Source organism: Leptonychotes weddellii, chromosome 9 (genome assembly GCF_054177405.1).
Source record: "Leptonychotes weddellii isolate Sample4059 chromosome 9, ASM5417740v2, whole genome shotgun sequence".
In the NCBI taxonomy this organism is placed as follows: Eukaryota; Metazoa; Chordata; class Mammalia; order Carnivora; family Phocidae; genus Leptonychotes; species Leptonychotes weddellii.
Genome location: NC_138377.1, coordinates 85,070,838 through 85,086,474, shown reverse-complemented (window position 1 = coordinate 85,086,474; position 15,637 = coordinate 85,070,838). Strand labels below are relative to the sequence as shown.

Below are 15,637 nucleotides of genomic sequence, written 5' to 3'. Positions count from 1 at the left end.
AAAAAAAGTCCCTTTAACATTTCTTGTAAAGCTGGTTGAGTGGTGATGAACTCCTTTAGCTTTTGCTTGTATAGGGAAAAGGAGAGATAATCTCCTTCAGTTTCGAATGATAGCTTTGCTGGGTAGGGTATTCTTGGTTGGAAGGTTTTTTTCTTCAGCCCTTTGAATATATTATGCCCCTCTCTTCTGGCCTGCAAAGTTTCTGCTGAAAAATCTGCCAGTAGTCTTAAGGAGTTCTGTTGTATAAAAGATGTTGTTTTTCTCTTGGTGCTTTTAAGATTCTCTCTTAAACTTTTGACATTTTGTTTTATTTTATTTTTTAAAGATTTTATTTATTTATTTGTCAGAGAGAGAGAGAGAGAGAGAACAAGTAGGGAGAGCAGCAGAGGAAGAGGGAGAAGCAGCCTCCTTGCTGAGTAGGGAGCCCAACATGGGGCTGGATCCCAGGACCCTGGGATCATGACCTGAGCCAAAGGCAGATGCTTAACCAACTGAGCCACCCAGGTGCCCTGTACTTTTGACATTTTAATTATAATGTGTCTTGATGTGGATCCCTTGGATTTATCTAGTTTGAAGTGCTCCATGCTTCCTGTGCCTGGATGTCTGTCTCCTTTCCCAGGTTAGGGAAATTTTTAGCTATAATTTTCTTCAAATAAATTTCCTGCCCTTTTTCTCTCTTCCCCTTTTGGGACCCCTACACTACTAATGTTAATCTCCTTGATGATATTCTATAAGTCTCTTAAGCTATCTTCACTTTTTAAATTTTTTTTCTCTTTTTGCTGCTCTGTTTGAGTGAGTTCCATTGACCTGTCTTCCTGGTTATTGATCCATTTTTCTGCTTCATCTAGCCTGCTGTTGAATGCCTATTGTGTATTTTTCAGTTCCTTTATGTTCTTCAGCTCTGTGATTTTTGTTTAGTTCTTTCTTGTATTTTTTATCTCTTTATTGAAGTTCTCACTGTATTCATCCATTCTTGTCCTGAGTTTAGGGAGCATCTTTATGCCCATTACTTTGAACTCAACAGGTAGATTACTTTTTTGCATCTCATTAAGGTCTTTTTCTGAGGTTTTGTCTTGTTCTTTTTTTTTTTTTTTTTTTAATTATTTTTCTGTCTCCTCATTTTCCTTGGCTTTCCATGTTTGTTTCTAAGTATAATGCAAAACAGCTACCTTTCCCAGACTTGAAGGACTGGTCTTATGTAGGAGATGAACCTATTGTTCAACCTTGCGCTAGCTCTTATTTGTCTTTGAAATGTTTGTGATTGTCTGAGTAAACTGATTTGTTCTTGTGGATCCCAACTGTTGATGGTGTGCTGAGGCCTGTGATCTCAGTCAGTACCTGGGTTCAGGCTAATTGGAAGCCAGATCCTTAGACAGCAGTTTTTAACTTATGTGAATATATATAGTCCTTTGGGCACACAATTATAGACCCTGCTGACCTCTAGACCAGGAGATCTGGAGGTATCTCCTGGGTAAGAGTTATAAGAATTGGAACTTAAGATGAATGAAAACTACTTTCTGGGAGGTACCAGTAAGCTGTGATGAGGCCAAGGAGGGTGCAAAGATGGTGTTTCCCAAAGATGGCTACATGCCTAGTTGTGCCTCTGTAGTCTGCAGATATCTGACAAACTTAAAGTCTGTCCATCAGGTTAAAGTTACAGAACAAGTAAATGGACCTTATTCATAGGCAGACTGGGGTGTGTTTCAGTTGGCAGTCTGTGAAGTGCCCTTGGTATAGTAGCCTGCCCTGAAATGTCTTTCCAGTTGTTACAATCCTGTGGTGCCCAGGAACACAAGCCCTTTTGGCCATCAGAGCTAGCCCCTCTGGCCACTAGAGCCAAGTGATCCAGAGGCACCCTGTGTGTGGAGTGCATTTACCTGTAGGCTTTAGCAAGGCCTGGGACAAGTGGGGACATGGAATGCCTGTAGCTTTAGTGAGTGGGGATTCTTTTATTTCTAGTTGATGCTAGAGAGACCTGTTGCAGCAGCATTTTCAACTGTCAGTCTCAACCTATAAAGGGCAACCACCACTGAGCTTTTCAAAGATGTCAGTGGCCTCCTCACCAGTGCCTCAGCGAAAGGAATATCATCAGGGCCTTCCATTCCATGTAACAATCAGGTGTGGTTTTTCCAGTCTCATCACAAATCCATTCTAACTCTAAAATCAGGAGAGCAGATAGTGGGAGTAAAAAAGTGAGATATAAAGCCAAGAAAATGATAGATTTTTAAGTGGGCCACTAGACTTGATCCAGTGGATTTCCTAAAGAGACTTCCAAAAGTTTTTTTTAAAAAACTATTGTGAAATAATTTCACACTTGGAGAAAAGGTGCAAAAAGAGTACAAAAAATTTTGTACTCTTTTTACCCCAATTCCACAAATGTCAACATTTTATACTACATTTGCTTTAATCTCTCTCCATATATGTGTATTTATGAACATACCACGTTATTGTTTTCTAAACTCTTTGAGAGTAAGTTGCCCACATGATGCCCTTTTACTACTACATATTTCAGTGTGTAATTCCTAAAAACAAGGATATTGTCTTTCTTAATTACAACATAATGATCAAGATCAGGAAATTAAGATTGATACAATATTATCTAATCTCAGATTTTATCCAAATTCTACCAAGTCCTATTAATGTCCTTTAGATCAATAGACAATTTTTTTTTTTCTGGTCTGGGAACTAATCCAAGATCACACTGGACTTGCTGGATCATATGGTTATTCTATTAAACATTTTGAAGAACTGCTAAACTGCTTTCCAAAGTGACAATATCATTTTACATTTCCACCAGCAATGTATAGGGTTTCAATTTCTCCATATCCTCACTTAACAGTTGTAATTTTTCTTTTGTTTTTGAAAAAAGTTATGGCCAACCTAATAGATGTGAAAGAGTAATTATGGTTTTGATTTGCATTTCCCTAATGGCTAATGACATTAAACATCTTTTCATGTGCTTACTGACCATTTTTATATCTTCTTTGGAGAAATATCTATTCAAGTCCTTTGCCCTCTTTTTAATTGAGCTGTCTTTTTAATTGTAAGAACTCAGTTATATTCTGATACTATATTCTTATCAGATATAATTTGCAAATATTTTATTCTGTGTGTTGTGTTTCCACTCTCTTGATTGTGTCCTTTGATAAACAAGATCTTAAAATTTTGATAAAGTATAATTAACCTAATCATTTTTATACTTTTGGTATCAAATCTAAGAAACCATTGCCAAATCCAAGGTAGTGAAGATTTGTGCCTGTTTTCTTCTATAGGTATTACAGTTTTAGCTGTTATAATTTTGGTCTTTGATCTGTTTTCAGTTAATTTTTATATATGGTGTGAGATAAGGGTCCAACTTTATTCTTTTGCATGTGAATAACCTGTTCTCCCAGGACTATTTATTGAAGAGACTTTTCTTGCCTCATTAAATAGTTTTGGCATTCTTGTTGAAAATCAATTGACCATAGATTTATGAGTTCATTTCTGGACTGTCATGTCCATTCCATTCAAATATATGTTTATTCTTATGTCAATACCACACTGTTTTGATTACTGCAGCTTTGTATTAACTTTCTTTGAAATCAGGAAGTGAGTCCTTCAAACTTGTTCTTTTTTTTTTTTTTTCAAGATTGTTTTGGCTATTCAAGGTACTTTGCAATTACATATGAATTTTGGGATCAACTTTTCCACTCCTGCAAAAAATGTTGGTATGTTGATTTTGGTAAGGATTGTGTTGAATCTGTAGATTGCTTTGGGACGTATTGCTATCTTTATAATATTATGTAAAGATGAACATGGAATATCTTTTCATTTATTAAGTCTTCTTTAATTTCTTTCAGTAGTGTCTTGTAGTTTTCAGTGTATAAGCCCTGCACCTCCTTGGTTAAATTGATTCCTAAGTATTTTTTTCTTTTTGATGCTATTTCAAATAGGGTTTTTTCCCTTAATTTCCTTTTCAGATTGCTCATTGCCAGTGTGTAGAAATACAACTGATCCTGTATCCTGATCTTTGCTTATTTTTTAGCTCTAATTGTTTTTTGTAGCTATTTTAGATATAATCATGTGCCTGTTGCTTTTATTATAGAAGGGTATTTAGAAATCAAAATCTGGGTGTTAAATGTATTTATAGCTACTGTGATATAATTGCTTTTAGGACCTCTTAGCAGACAGTGCTGGAAAGTACATACATACATGCATATCAGTATATATAATTCGATTCCTATCTAGTTCTATGTATTAAAAATCATGAGTTCTTACTGATACCTCCAATTTCCGCCCTATTAGTGATACTGGAGCTGGGACTGTACGTGTTTCAAGCAGCAGCCTGCAGTGTCAGAAAAGCCCCAGGGTGGGAAGCCAGGGTATACTGTGATTAGTTCTGTCACCAGAGTAAGAAGTGATGTAGAGAGGATTTTGAATTGATATACAAGATATATTCAACATATTTAGTTTCTGTAATAACTTTTTCTCTTTGTTTTCTTCCTATTTCTCTGGGCACTCTTTTCTCAGACTTCATTAACGGAGTGATCCTCTGGGTTTTGTACCAAGCCCCCTCTTTGCCCTCTTTATACATTTTCTAGACTAGCTCATTGACTTTCATGTCTTTGAGTACCCCTTGGGCAATAGCTTCCGTCCATGTCTTCTGTGCTTCAGATCAGCCTATTCAATTGCATACTGAGCAGTTTCACTTGTATGTTCTCCCAGTGCTGATGTGTCAAAGTTAAAATGTCCTAAACTTGTTCATTATGGCCTATTTTACCCTGTTGCAATAGGGTTCTCTTCCTTATGCTCAATGGTTCCTAGTTGCCCAAACCAGAAACAGGCATTTTCATGGATTTCTCCCTCTCCCTCACCACCTACAATCACATCTTCTTGATTTACTCTCCTAAATATCTCAAATCTGTTTATCCATCTTCATCCTCATGGACATGGTCTTAAGCCAGATTACTATTGTTCCTTACTTGGATTTCAGCATGCTAATTGTTCTCTGAAACCCATTCTTAACCTTAATGGCCATTTAGAAAATGAGTTCTCAATTCTAGTCCTGCCTGTGCTACTTTCAGCTGTATGATCTTGGTCAGGTTACTTCATTGCTTTAAGGCTCAGTTTTCTTATCTGTAATACAAAGACAGGAATAGTACTTATTTCAGAGGGCAATTGTGAGAAGTATATGAGGGGACACATGCAAACTTCTTAGCATATTTGCTGATTCATAGTAAATGGTCAATAAATTATAATCATTCCAGGGTTCTTCAAAATCCAGCCTCTGCTATTCCTCCAGTCTCTTGTCTGATTGATTCCTTCTACTCAGTTTTTCAGCTTTTCTGAACTTCTTTCAGTTGCTTTAATATCTGATGCTCTCTTTTGGCTCCAGGTCTCTCCTCTGCTCTCTTTTCTTTTCTTATTTTTTTTAAGATTTTATTTATTTATTTGACAGAGAGCGAGAGAGGGAACACAAGCAGGGGGAGTGGGAGAGGGAGAAGCAGACTCCCCGCCGAGCAGGGAGCCCGATGCGGGGCTCGATCCCAGGACCCTGGGATCATGACCTGAGCCGAAGGCAGACGCTTAACGACTGAGCCACCCAGGCGCCCCATCTGCTCTCTTTTCTTAGAATTCTCTTCTCCCTCACCCTCCTACCTTATTCATCCTTCTTAATTTATACATCACTCTCTCTGGGAAGTCTTGACTTGGTGTCACTTATTTGTGTTCCAATAATACTCTTACTTCCCTTATTGAGGATCTTATCTCACCACATTGGAATTAACTGCTTACTTGTTGGCCTATCAAGCTACTGAGGGTAGGGACCAATTTACCTTGTTCACTATTCCATCTCTAGTACATAAATTGGACTCATTCAATGAATGAAAGGATAATGAATGGGCCACGTTACCATTGTCTGTTTTTTGATCTGCTTGGTAAGCTCCTGGTTACAGCCCTGCTTGGCTGCAGGAGTGAGGAAGATTGAAGGGGAAGACTCTCCTAGTATCATATCAGCCATTAACAGTTGCTGCATTGCTGGCCCCCAATTATTAGCTGGTCAGTAACTCCTAGGACTGTTCCTTTACACATGAACATGGGGCTACTTTTCTTGTCAGCCTCCACCAACAACAGTCTGATGGCCTTTCTTAGCTGGGGAACATCCCTTGACACTATCACCCTGATGAAATCTGTTATCTCTAACTCTGAGATTATTCTGTTATATTTCCCTATAAACATTAGATTAGATGCATATTCAACATTTCACAATTTCATATGGCTTATCCTATAGGCGATTTTGTAAATTGGACACATATTTGAGAAGCTAATTGTATTGTAGTGTAAACTGTGAGTAGCTGCAGACTGGAAGTATGATGGGGTTGGGGACGTGGGCCTGGGACAGCTGGAATTTGTGGTGGAAGTAGACACAGATCAGTGAGATGGAACGGATGGTAAGAGAAGCTGGATTAGGGTTTTCAATCATTTTTGCTTTGCTTAGATGTGGAATTATTTGGTTCAAACGTGTTTCGCCTGGGAGCCCGCAGAAGCAAGCCCAAAGGCCACTGTCCATACCCCGAGGCCACTGGAGGAGAAATTTGGCTGCCTCTGAGTGGTAACCTGGTGGCCTAAACCACCTTCACAGCTGCAGATCCAAGCTGCCGCATACACGCCCGTCCGCGCTGAGAGAAGGAAGCCGCTGGGGGGCAGCAAAAGCTCGCAGGTTTATCCTTACAGCGGCTATTCTTTATATTGTGCCACATTTTGCCTTTTTTTTTTTTTTTTTAACGAATTGCTCTCTTTTAGAAATTTAATTTTCGAATCCGAACTACACTGTATGAGCAGGGACCCCGTTTGTCATTTCCTCTCAGAAATACATTTTTTCCTGCCAGAATTTTACTTTTTCTCCCTCCTGTCATTTCCATAAACCAGAGCTTTCCCTTGCCCCAGGAAGGCCAGGCCCAGGCGGATCCGAGTGAGGAGCTGGCGAGGCGGCCTGGACAGTGGCAGAGCCGGACGCTCGGCGCGGATCCGGCCCTTAGGGACCTGGACCAGGGAGTACCTGCAGCAGGAGCACCCTGAGCCTCAGGAACCCTGGGTGGGGCCGACTTTGCGGCTGCTCAGCACCCTTGGCTACTACAGTTGGAGACACCGATCTGATGCCCTGACAAATACCTTTAGAACCTGGCTTTTGGGGGAGGAGATTTGGCGAGAGTCACCAAACCACACCTCGCAGCTCTCGGATCCTGGAGAAGTTTGTAAATGTCACGTCTGTGTCTCAAGACGAAAACAACTCACTAAGGTTTCACACTTTCCAGGAAAGGCCAGCGGAGACCTGATATAGGCCAAATGAAGCGTGCGGGAGCCTTTTCGAGGCTCACAAGAGGACCCCGCGGCAGGGGCGGCGGGACCGGGAGCGGCGCGCGAGGAGGCGCCCGCAAAGCGCTCTCGCGGAGTCGGGCGGGGGTGCTCCCTGAGGTGACAGGAGGAAGCGGGAGGTGGAGGGTAGAGAGGAGGTCCCGCCCCCACCTCGCTCTCCTTTACGGGAAGTGATGTGGGGCCAGACGGAAAATACCCGCCAAGGACCCAAAAAGGGCCGGCAACGGGTGGACGCGGCGCGCGCGCAGGCAGAGCGGCGCGGGCCCAGCGAGGTCCAGACAGGTGAGCCCGGCAGCGGCGGGAGGTGTGGGAGGCACCGCCCGACCCCCCGCGCCCGGTGGGTTCCGCTTCAACCGGACAGTCGAGCACCCTAGCGGGCGAGTGGCAGGGCTGGCCCTGGGGTTAGGCGCTGGAGGCTGCGATTCCTCGCCCAGCTTCTGCGCGTCTGAGCCCGGCGGAAAAGTTGCTTTGCCTCTCCCAGGCCCTCAGCACAGACCCTACCGGGACAACCGCCGAGGGTCGGGGGCAGCATGGGCGAGGCGCTGGTTAGTTGCAGTTCCAGGTTTGGGACCGGGCTGAGGTCACCTCCGGGGGGCATCCAGGTGCTTGGGTTCCCGTCGGGGGTCGGGGGTGGGGCGGAGAAGGAAACTTCACTGGCAGGAGAGGAGGAAGGTTCCAGACCTCCTGCACTGCCCCATATTTCTTTCCTCCCTCCTGCTGTTTTCAGTTTAATTATTTAACGTCTTTACACCGTTGTTGATAGGGGTCTGGACAGCAAACTGGCTGGGAGGGAGAGGGTTCTTCCTTATCCTGTCAGTTAGACAGGAAGCCCAACCTGGCAACCAGGCCCCTGGATCTTGACTGGTGGTAGGGCTGATGTGGAGACAGGTTTGGTAACTATTGCCAAATCCTTGTCTTTGTCCCAGTAGATCACCAATTAAGCAAAGTCAGGCCTGAAATGAAGGAAATCTTGTGAGCCCTTGACTCCATCTTCCCAGCCTTTTGGCTCCTGCTGGCCACCTAGGCCACATGGCTCCAGAATGTTCTGCCACAGGGTCCTCTTCTTTAGCTCTGTGGGCTAACAGCTGTTTTTCCTTACTCCATGGATTCTGGCTTTATGGTCGGCTCTTCACTCAGATGTTGGGAGGGGGGAGTAGTGTTACGCCCTATGAGTTTTCTGTAATTATAGCTAATTTAATTTATTGCTGGTCGTTGTTCCTATCCCCTCCTCCCCCCTTTTTTTCCTTCTTAAAAACTTGCTTTAGGGGCAAAACAATCTGGAAAACAGGGCTCTACAGATGGTTAGAGATAAGAAAGGTTAATAAAATACTGAAAGAACCTGACTGAAGATCATTTTTCCCCTTTTATTGTATGTTGGTTTTTATTCCTACTTTCTTCTTTCTTTTTATTTAAATCATGAATTTATTTTATTTTCATGCCTGAAGCCAACTCATTTAGCTATCTCAGCCTTTCTTCCTTCTTTTCCTCTTTCTTTCTTTCTTTCTTTCTCTTTCTTTCTTTCTCTCTTTCTCTCTTTCTCCCTTTCTCCCTGAACTTGTGAGGATTTATTTCTAGACCCTTAATTCTACTCCATTGATCTATTTGTCTATCCTTATGCTAGTATCATAGTCTTTATTATTGTAGTTATGTAGTAGGATTTGAGCATGGGAAGTGTGAGTCCTCCCATTTTGCTCTTCTTTTTTTGAAATTGTTCTGGCTGTTCTGGGTCTCTTGAATTTTCATATGAAATTTAAGATCAGTTTCTCCATTTCTTTTGCTTTGGTTTTAGAGCAGATGTAAGGGTTTTGAAGTAGGCAATAATCTCTAGGAACCAGACTCTTGATTTCTCCCTTCCAAATCTGCTTTTCACTTAGTCTTTTACATCTCAGTTAATAACAATTTTACTCTTCTAGATTCTCAGACTAAACACTCTGGAGTGACCCCTGATTCTTTTCTTTTTCTTATTCCCACATCTAAATCTTTAGCAAATCTCATTGGTTCTACTTTGAGAAAATATGATATAGGATAAAAACCATCTCTCACCATTTCCACTGCTTCTGCCAAGATCCTGTCATTTCTGTCACTGCAGAAATTACTGCAAATGCCCCCTACAGGGCCACCCTGCTTCTACCCTCACCACTCTACAGTCTGTTGTCCACACAGCAGCCAGAGGTCATTATGCCACTCACCTCTCTGTTCACAACCTCTGGTAGCTTTTTATCTCAGAAGAAAAGCAAAGTCCTCATTGTGGCTACAAGCCCCTTAGGTGGTGTGTGGCTTCATCTTCCATTGTTCTCCCCTTGCCTACTCCACTTCACCCACACCCTAAGACCTTTGCATTTGCTCTTTCCTCTTCCTGGAATGCTCTTTCTTCGAATGTCTGCATGGCTTTCTCACTCATTTCATCCAAGTCAAAAGTCATTTCTTTAGAGAGGCTTTCTTGAACCATCCCATCTAAAATAGCATCCCTCACCCCACCCATCATTTTTTGCCCCCTAACCTTGCCTTATTTTTCTTTTCTTTAGAGTATCTATAGCAGTAACTGTCATTACATACACACACACACACACTCTCTCACACACTGTCTCACACACACGCACTCTCTCACACACACACACACACACACACACTATTGTCTCCCACTGGTAGAATAGGCTTCATGAAGGTCGGGAATTTGTCTTGTTCACTATGGTGTGCATAGTGCCTAGAATGGTTTCTGGCACGTAGTAAGCTCTAAAAAATATGTGTTGAAAGAATGAAAAGGGAATGAGAGACTGAGAAATGAGGATCATCTACTGTTGCTTTTTCTCTGTTCCTTCACACTTCTAAGAGAAGCAGTGTCTGTAGTTACACTAACATCTCCTATGTCTGTCCTGTTCTATCCTCTTATGCCCCCAAGACAATGGTTTTAGCCTCCTTGGAAAGGGAAGGGCTTTGGGTTCTTCCCACAGTGGCAGTGGGGGGCCTCTCCACTGTTGCCTGGGCAGACTGTGTGGGGGCACTTGGCTCCTGCTTCCAGTGACACCACTTCTTGTGCTGAATTCAAATTCAAGAAAATGGAAATTCCTTTCTTGATGAATATTTTGCACTACAGTGAATTAATCTTTCTCTGGCTTCTAACTGAAGTTTCACTCCCGACACACATTTCCATTTAATTACATAGCTACTGTAGACTGTCAACTGTTTATGTATATGTTGTCTTCTGTGTCTTATGGCTAGATTGTAATATCCTGGAGACAGAGCATGACTTTAGCTCACTTTCTGAGTCTTATGGTGCAAGGTATCTTGGATAAAAGGAATGTTCGGTAAACTCTTGCTGAATGTACCAATAAGTTAATGAATAAGCCTGGATTTATTTTTATCATTGGAAACTTCTAGTCCATACCTTTCATTTTTCTTAGCCAACAGCTGTAAATATCTTGTTTTAGTCCACCTTATTTTGCTGCTTCTGATAGAGCAGTATTGGCTGCAGTTGAGTAGGATTTCCTGCTGCCCTTTCTCAGCGAGAATTGAATTAATCAGCCTAGAGAGTATGGTAATTGATCTTGTAAGTTATTTAAAAATTGAAACTACCTTCCATTATTATTTAAACTTATCTTGGAATGTGCCCTATCTGAATCTTCACTGCAAAATATGGAAACGGATTATTTTTACATATCTAGGGGATATATACAAATATATATTTTCCCTAATGAATTATACATTTGAAACCTCCTGAAAAACAAAACAGAGCTTGCATATTTAAAGTCTGAGCCCCTAACTAACTAGATGGGAGGAATCCTTTCATAATGTGAATGTCCATCAGATTATCACGAAGTACACTTTCAATACCTTGCAATTTTATAAGTCAATTATACCTCAATAAAGCTAAAATTAAAAAATAGTGTGAGCCCCAAAGAAATAAGATTGTGTTGCCATTATCAAAACAAGGGTGACTTCCGAAGAGAGTAATTTTTCCCTTTTATGGCTTTTGCTTTTTATGCCTTGTGCAGTTTTTGCTAGAACCCCATTTATTCCCCCGTTTCTTGGTCAGGAAGTTTAAGTTTATGATCTGGTTTCCCTTAAGCTGATTACCTTGGGAGCAGACATGAGCCTCCCCTGAGTTGGAGGAAGAGATAAAGGGTTTGTAATTAACGTTATGTCTGGAGGGTGAGATGGGGAGCAGGGAGCATCCAGCTCATTCGGCCTCCTGTCTGCTCAGGCAGCAGGGAAGGCACACCACATTCTTTGTTTTGTATGAGTGAGGTCTACTAACACGCACATTTTATTTACTGTTAACTAAAATTTGATGCCTCGTTTACTCAAGAGGAAGGTTGACAGTTATTTTTCCACTTATTTGTTTATTGCCTCTTTATATGTTACTCTTGAGAAGGCCTTCCATTTATTGCCCCAGCCACCTTAGAACTACCCACATGTATGGAATCAGACTTTTGATTCTTAAAATCGAACTTTTAATGTGGGGTTGGAGATAGGGTGCTAGATTTAGCAAGTGAAAAAAAAAAAAAGAAATTTGCACTTTGGATAAACAATGAATAACTTCTTACTAGAAGTATGTTCCATAAATATACTAAGAAACGATTTGTTGTTTATATGAAATGCAAATGTAACTGGGCATCTTGTATTTATTTATTTTTAAGATTTTATTTATTTGACAGAGAGAGACCGCGAGAGAGGGAACACAAGCAGGGGGAGCAGGAGAGGGAGAAGCAGGCTTCCCACAGAGCAAGGAGCCCGATGTGGGGCTCGATCCCAGGACCCTGGGATCATGACCTGAGCCGAAGGCAGACGCTTAACGACTGAGCCACCCAGGCGCCCCTGGGCATCTTGTATTTAATCTGGCAACTCTAGTCTGATAAACCCATTTATGAATAGGAAATGAATTGATCATGATAATGTCCAAAGAATGACTGAGCTATGGCTTATTTTGGTGACCGCACATGTGTCTATCTTAAGGACAGAGAGGGGGTGCCTGGTTGGCTCAGTCTGTGGAGCATATGACTGGTGATCTTGGGGTTGTAGGTTTGAGCCCCACATTGGGTGTAGAGATTACTTAAAAAGTAAAATAAAATCTTTAAGGACAGAGAGGACTTATAAACTCAAGGAGTATAAGAAGGGGAAGGAAGTTGAAGAAGATTTAGTTTTATTTTAGTCTTTTGTAGGTTAGGAAATTCACATCCACAGACTTTAAGTCACTTTGTCAGATCATAGAGTTAGTGGCAGAGCCAGGACTGGAACTCCAGGCACAGTGGTTGTCTGTCACGTAATGTCTTCCTATAAGATTATAAGATATATATATATATATATATATATATGTTTTCATGTTGACCCTTAATCACTTTTTAGAAAAAATTCCAGTATAGTTTCAGGTGTACAAGATAGTGATTCAGCAGTTCCCACCCTAAATCCCTTCTGTTGTCACCATCCTAGGATCACCCCCCTATCACACTGTCCTTCCAGTCCCCAGATCCAGTGGCAGGCAAAGGCACTCTCATGAGACATCCTTGACTTTTCTCGGAGAGCCTCCTGACTGTCAAAAGCCACCATTTGGTTGCATTCCCTGTGACGATGCCAGAAAGTCTGCTCTTCAACATGTTTTTATTCCTTTTGAGGTCTTGTTAATATTTCTGTTCCTTTTAGGCTTTTATTATAAGATGCTTTGATTACAGTGCACTTACTGAGAGCAATTCCCCAACAACCGAGTATTGTCCTATTGACAGGCTGCTTGCTTTGTGGCCTACTCCTATGAAACTGCTCATTGCCTTGCATTGTGGTACAACAAATATGAAATATATATGGGAAGGATAAATAGATTGCACAGATAGAGGTGACTTGCCCTGAAGAGACGTGTTCTTATAAATGCCGAGTTATTTTATTATTATCTTAAAATTATTCGTGCTTATTTAAGAAAGCAGCCTTGAAAATGAACATGCTTCCTGTGTCACTAGACTATTGTATTTCAGAGCCACTAATCTTGTTTTTTCATAGGTTCGTTGATTAATTCATATAAAGCCTTACCAGCTGCCAGGTCAAAGCATAATAATAAAATCGGTTGCCAAGAGACTAAAAAATCTGTTCATTCTTATTAACCGCAGTTCATCTATCCTACCCTGATGCCACCACATGGGTGGCTGGTCAAGTCTTATCTGGGTATGACTGGTTACTTATCTCCTGTATATTCATATCATTAAAAACAAAGACAGGGTCTCAGTCAACTAACTAAACCTTATGATAAGGTATTTTTATTCTTGTTATACTAGCCCTAAGATGGGGGGGAGGGATAAGACATAGAAATAGGTCATGACTTAAATGTTCGTTTGAGATACCCAAGAATTGTAAAATATAATCTATGGTGGTGGTCAGGATTTCTTTGTTTCTTACAAAGCGTGATTAATTTTCATAATGAATCTCACCATTGCAAGGGAGTGACCCCAAGAATGAGTAAAAAGGTCTAGCAGCCCTTGAAAAGATAAGGTATTATTCTAGTTAGATACTGGAGACCAGATGTGGCCAAACAAGCTGCTGGCTGTTCCTAACTGGGCTTCCATTGTCAGGGGCAAGGTCAAGCTTTGCCCCGCTTTGCTTTGGCACAGAAAGCCATGGAGTGGGTTGTGATGCTTCCTCAGGGAGTGACTCACCCCTGTGTTCTGGAGCTCCTGTTTGAATGTGGGGGAGCCCACGTAGCTGGGACGTAGTAGGATGGCTTTTAGTCTGTAATATTGCTGATAATTAACTATGTGATATTGCACCAGAGGTTCTCAGTTAGGGCTGATTTTGACGCCCTCCGCCCCTGGGGACATTTGGCAATGTCTGGAGACAGTTCTGGTTGTCACAACTGAGGAGTTACTACTGGCATTTCGTGGATAGAGGTGCAGGATGGCCCCTCATGACAAAGGATTACCCTGCCCAAAATGTTAATGGTGCCAAGGCTGAAAAACCCTGCATTAGACAAATCACTGAATCTCCCTGGCCTGCATTTTTCTGAGTTACACATTCTCTCCATCATGTAAAGTTCACTAAGCCTGAGTCCACCACTGTTGTCTTTCTCACTTCTCTCTTACCCTGATTCTAAGTCATTAAATGTGGAATAGGGTCCAGGTGTGGATATTGATGGGCAGTCGGGACTGAGCACCCCTGCCCTCGGGGATCACATGGAGTAGGTCTTGTGAGGGTGCCAGGTGGACCATCTGAGAGGAATGGACCCTGTGGTGACAGCCTGTCTGTAGGCATTCGGCCATGTGATTCAGCATTAAGTGGAAGCCTGCCAGAAACCCACAGAGAACATTGTGACTGGAGGTTTGATCTCTAAATTCCTCAGAGCCCTGTGCTCTCAGCACTTATGTGTGGTGAGCTCTCAGCTCACCAGAGTGTCCACGCCCCAAATTTCCAGCCAGCAACCATACCCTTGTGCCAGGGGTGCCTCGGACAGCAGAGTTTCCCAAGGAAATATTAAGATGGACAATTTCTTGATGAACACCTGATTTTCTGCTTAACTAGAGCCTCTCTGAAAGATTTAAAAGTCAACAATAAAAACGCCCTACACTAAGTTGTCAGCCCATTTTGCCCCCCAGGTAAGGAAACCTCATTTACTATGCTTAGAGCATCATGTAATTTAAGTGCTGGTAGGCCCTAGAAACCAGGTAGCTCAGCCTCCCCTCCACCTCAGAGGTTCAGAGCTGTGCTCAAGGCCACATGGTTAACTGATGACAGAGAAGGTTCTAAAAGACAGGTCTGTCTGCTGGTTCTTCACTGTGTTCTTTCCATGTCCCTATGCTGGTATTTCTTGATCGTAACCAGGTATAAACATGGGCAAGACAAAATTGTGTTGTTTTGTTGTTTAAAGGAAATGACTTTCAGATGGAACTTTAACAACCAGTGTCTCTTCCTTGACCCTTCTGAAGTATCACAGGAAGTGAAACAAGTATATTATGCTTTTAACCTAAGTTAAAGCCATCCAGAAATAACTGAGTGCTGGCCATGGCTATGTGCCAGCCACCATCATTTCTTCCCGATATTGCTGCTTTTCTGGTCCCATTCTTGCCCCCTCCCCCTACCCCTGCCACAGCCCATGCCTCACACAAAGCCAGTGAAATTTATTTTTATTATTTTTTTTATTCTTATGTTAATCCCCATACATTACATCATTAGTTTTAGATGAAGTGTTCCATGATTCATTGTTTGTGCATAACACCCAGTGCTCCATGCAGAATGTGCCCTCCTCAATACCCACCACCAGGCCAACCCATCCTCCCACCCCCCTCCCCTCTAGAACCCTCAGTTTGTTTTT

At 42.0% G+C, this 15,637-nt stretch overlaps 1 protein-coding gene across 1 annotated transcript in view; it reads left to right on the top strand.

Annotated features, from left to right (window-relative positions):
- Positions 1–7,479: 7,479 nt before the first annotated feature.
- RAB27A (RAB27A, member RAS oncogene family) overlaps positions 7,480–15,637 on the top strand; it is a 75,332-nt gene continuing 67,174 nt past the window's right edge. The window contains exon 1 of the mRNA XM_081831104.1: positions 7,480–7,635. The gene's annotated coding sequence lies outside the window, so the exon portion shown is untranslated. The remainder of the gene's footprint in view (positions 7,636–15,637) is intronic.